Below are 4,734 nucleotides of genomic sequence, written 5' to 3'. Positions count from 1 at the left end.
AAGGCCCTGATTCTGGGAAAGATTGAGGGCAGGAGGAGAAGGGGAAGACAGAGGATGAGATGGCTGGATGGCATCACCAACTTGATGGACATGGGTTTGGGTGGACTCAGGGAGTTGGTGATGGACAGGGAGGCCCGGCGTGCTGCAGTTCATGGGGTCACAAAGAGTTGGACATGACTGAGTGACTGAACTGAACTGATGCTTATGACTCATTGGAAAAGACCATGGTGCTGGGAAAGATTGAAGGCAGGAGAAGGGGATGACGGAGGATGAGACGGTTGGCTGGCATCACCGACTCGATGGACATGAGTTTGAGCAAGCTCCGGGAGTTGGTGATGGACAGGGAAGCCTGGTATACTGCAGTCCACGAGGTTGTAAAGAGTCGGACACGACTGAGCGACTGAACTGAAGTGATGCTTATGACAATTTGTTTTGTGACAAGGCAAAAAGAAGAGTGTATGGTAGGAACTGATCTTTAAAATATTAATGTGTCTAAGTTTCATCGTATCTGATTGCAGAGGAAACAAATCCAGGTATAAACAGTGCTCAACCTCCTTGAGTGTTGAAGGGGCTTAGTGAGAAAATGCATGTGAGGTGCAGAGCTGAGGCTGGGGTGTTCAGCAGGTATTAGCTGTCGTCAGGACTACAGAGTCACATTTGCCATTATCATCATGTCACCTCTGGGTGATGGAAATATTTTTCCTTTTCACTTCTTGTATTTTCTGATGTTTCTCTTTCATTCACTTAGAAAAAAGAAGAAATTAAAAAGAAGAGGGTGGGATGAGCCCCTGCAGAGGTGAGTTTTGTTTCAGGAGCAGGTTGGTCTCTGGAAACCCATCAACCTCCTGGCAGATGAGCCCTGCATTCTGGGCTGGGTCCGATCCTCGTTTTGGGGTAACTCACCCAGAACCTTGGGACCCAACCTCCAGGCTGGGTGGAACTGGTCAAGTTCCTTGACCTCCCAAGGGGTCCCTTCCCTCATCTGTAGATGGGGAGGATTGCAGGATCTCCTCGAGGGTGTCATGGATTTAAAAAGAATTGACGCTGGTAAAGCGTTACCATTGCCCCTGGCACAGGACGAACCCGAAGCTGCTGTTATTTCTGGGCACATCCCCTCCCCGCTCAGGGCGTCAATCTGATGAGGGATGCAGACTACAGCAGAGACTCACCTCCTACCTGAGAATCACCTGCGAAACTTGTTAAAACGCAGTTCCTAGGCTTTGGTCCTGACCAAGAATCAGATTTGGTCAATTTGATTTTGATAGAAGCAAAATGACAAAGATCTCCATTGTTAACAAGACTTCCCGTTGACCTCACAGAACGCGGAGACCCATATGGAAACAGGATACGATTCCTAAGGTCCCATCCAGCTCTAAGATGCTGGGGTGCTTCTGAAGACCTGCCCAATCTCTTGGCCTCTGCACTCCAACTTTGTAACGAAAGGCTGTTCTTGGCCCTGGAAGGATCTACAGGAGGCTAGTCATGAGCCATCTAGAGTGTTCACAGAGCAAAAGAACCGTGAAGACCTCATCCTGTTGTCAGGATACTGAAGGCCAGAGAAGGGAGGGCATTTGCCACACGTTGGTGATGGAGCTGAGAACACAGTCCAGGTCTCCTGACTCTGGGGCCAGTGATGTCATGTGCATTTGTACACGTACACACACACACACAGGCATTCATTCGCGCTGTGGATGGGCATGTTATGTGTGCACCACAAAGTCAAGGCCTGGCACACTGCAACATAATCTCCCATTCAAGAACCCACTAGCACACTTCCAAGCCTGACACCACTCCTAGGTTTTTCTGTATTTAGGTTAAGACTTTGGGGCAGAGTAATAAGGGGAGAAAGAGGCAGGAAATACGAATTTTAAAGATTTGGTTTTCATTTTTTCCCTAAACTTTTATTCAGGACAAATTATTGTCCCAGTCCTGCAGATTTATTCAAGGATGGTTACCTTGGCTTCGGTCGGCTCAGTTGTGTCTGACTCTTTGCCACCCCATGGACTGTAGCCCACCAGGGTCCTCTGTCCACGGGATTCTCCAGGCAAGAATATGGGAGTGGGTTGCCATTCCCTTCTGCAGGGGATCTTCCCGACCCAGGGACTGAACCTGGGTCTCCTGCATTGCAGGTGGATTCTTTACCCGCTGAGCCACCAGGGAAGCCCTACCTTGGCCTAGGCAAATCTTATTCTTTGGGCCTTGAGGATGGGGCAGGGAGGGACAGAGGCTGGCGAGCACCATGAACACAGAGGAAAAGTCATCCAGGAGAGCACAGGGCCTTGATCAATGAGGAAGAAGGCCGGCCGGACCCCGACCTCACCAGGAGCGAGTTGTGTTAGAAACCAAAGGGTGGCTGCTTCCCACCAGCCAGGCTCAGCGCCCCATGTGCAGGAACAGAGGGCAGGGCTCAGCAGGGAAGCTTGAAAGAGAGGCTGCAGGGCGGATCAGAGCACGTCAGCCCACAGGGTACAGCCTGGGAAGGAGGTGGACAGGGACACGAGGGGTGAGGAGCTGTGAAAAGATGAGCTGACCAACGGGCTGGAGGTCCTGGTGGGGATGAAGGGCTGCTGGGGCTGGAATACTAGAGAGGAGCTGCAAAGAGGTGGTGGGGATGAGGAAGGGAACAAACGAGGAGGCCCAGGGAGATGACCACCCATATGCAACTAGGGCTTCCCCGATGGCTCAGTGGTAAAGAATCCGCTTGCCATACAGGAGGTGCGGGAGATGGGGGTTTGATCCCTGGGTTGGGAAGAATCCCCTGAAGAGGGGCATGGCAACCCACTCCAGTATTCTTGCCTGGAGAACCCCCATGGACAGAGGAGCCTGGCGGGCTGCAGACCATGGGGTTGCAAGGAGTCGGACATGACTGAGTGTGCTCACATGTTCGCACCAGAGGTCAAGTTTCAAGTTCAGAGCCAGGCACGCCCCCCGCAAGGAGACCAGAGGCCTCAGCCTTAGCAGCTGCACGTCCTTGTGCAGGTCGCCAACCTCGCACAACCTCGGGCTCTCCCATCCTCAGGGTGGGGAGGACACGTGCGCTGCTCCAGCCTTGCAGGACGGCAGTGCCCTTCACGCTGGGGAGCACCAGGAGCTGAACCTGCACCTGACTTCAAGGCGGACTTCCTTAAGTGTCTCCATGGAAATCCTCACTAACCTATGTTTCTCTCTCATTGTTTGTATTCTATTTCCGAGCCAGCACTGATGACGACAGTATCTCAAGGTGTCCTCACAAGCCCTAGTCCTTTGTGCGAGCAGCTCTAGAGGCCGGTGACTTCCGCTGTCCACCTGTGTAACTGCAGTTGCACGCACTTGTTCTCACTTGGAAGCTCCCGAGACAGCACTACAATGCAAATCACCCTGCAGGGGCCAGCACGGCTCTGCCGGGCGGCTGAGAGGAAGGACGCATTCAGAAGCTGTTGGCAGCCAGACCCTGGGCAGGTGTTTTCAAGTGCATGAGGAGATCATTTGAGCCCTGTAAGACTACCACAAGCTATTCACCTTGTGCTACAGAAAAGTGAACCCACAGAAGGTTCTGGGAGGTTGAGGAGCTTGCCCACGACCCAGGCTCTGATCTGTGGGTTCCTGGAGCCACTGTCCAGGATGACGGACGAACTGAACCTGGTCTTCATCCTCAGGGTGAGCCTTCCTGGATGCTTTTTATTTATTTTTGGCTGTGCTGGGTCTTTGTCGCTACACACGGGCTTTCTCTAGTTGCGGCGAGTGAGCGCTACTCTCTAATTGCGATGTGTGGGCCTCTCACTGCAGTGGCTTCTCTTGTTGCAGAGCACAGGCCCTAGGTGCATGGGCTTCAGTAGTGGCGTGAGGCCTCAGCTGCTTGTGGGATCCTCCCAGACCAGGGATGGAGTCCATGTCCCCTGCACTAGCAGGTGGATTCTTAACCAGCCTTTTTTTTTTTTTTTTAAGCTTTCACTTTATTTATTTGGCTCCATCTGGTCTTCGTTGCTGCTGCTGCTGCTAAGTCGCTTCAGTCGTGTCCAACTCTGTGTGACCCCATAGACGGCAGCCCACCAGGCTCCCCCGTCCCTGGGATTCTCCAGGCAAGAACACTGGAGTGGGTTGCCATTTCCTTCTCCAATGCGTGAAAGTGAAGTCACTCAGTCGTGTCCGACTCTTTGCGACCGCATGGACTGCAGCCTACCAGGCTCCTCCATCCATGGGATTTTCCAGGCGAGGGTACTGGAGTGGGTTGCTATTGCCTTCTCCACAGGTCTTTGTTACAGCATGGGAAATCGGGGTGTATGGGCTTCTCTCTGGCTGTGGCAGGCAAGCTCTCTAGTTGTGGAGCACAGGCTCAGTAGTTGGGCTTAGTTGCCCTGAGGCATGTGGGATCTTAGTTTACAGACCAGGTATCCAACCTGTGTCCCCTGCATTGGAAGGTGAATTCTTAACCACTGGACCACCAGGGAAGTCCTGGTGTTTATTTTTATACCACTATGGTCTTTAGGGTAGGGCTTCCCTGGTGGCTCAGTCAGTAAAGAATCCACCTGCAAAGCAGGAGACCGTCTGCAATGCAGGAGACTGCCTGCAAGCAGGAGACCTGGGTTCCATCCCTGGGGGGGGAAGATCCCCTGGAGAAGGAAATGGCAACCCACTCCAGTATTCTTGCCTACAGTCCACGGGGTCCACAAGAGTCAGACACGACCTAGCAGCTAAACCACCACCACCCCACATGGTCTTTAGGTTAGTAAGAATGTTGGAGGAAACACAATATTA

The sequence above is a fragment of the Giraffa tippelskirchi genome, chromosome 1 (assembly GCF_054371585.1).
Source record: "Giraffa tippelskirchi isolate mGirTip1 chromosome 1, T2T-mGirTip1v1.2.pri, whole genome shotgun sequence".
NCBI classification, from domain to species: domain Eukaryota; kingdom Metazoa; phylum Chordata; class Mammalia; order Artiodactyla; family Giraffidae; genus Giraffa; species Giraffa tippelskirchi.
This window is presented reverse-complemented; position numbering follows the sequence as displayed.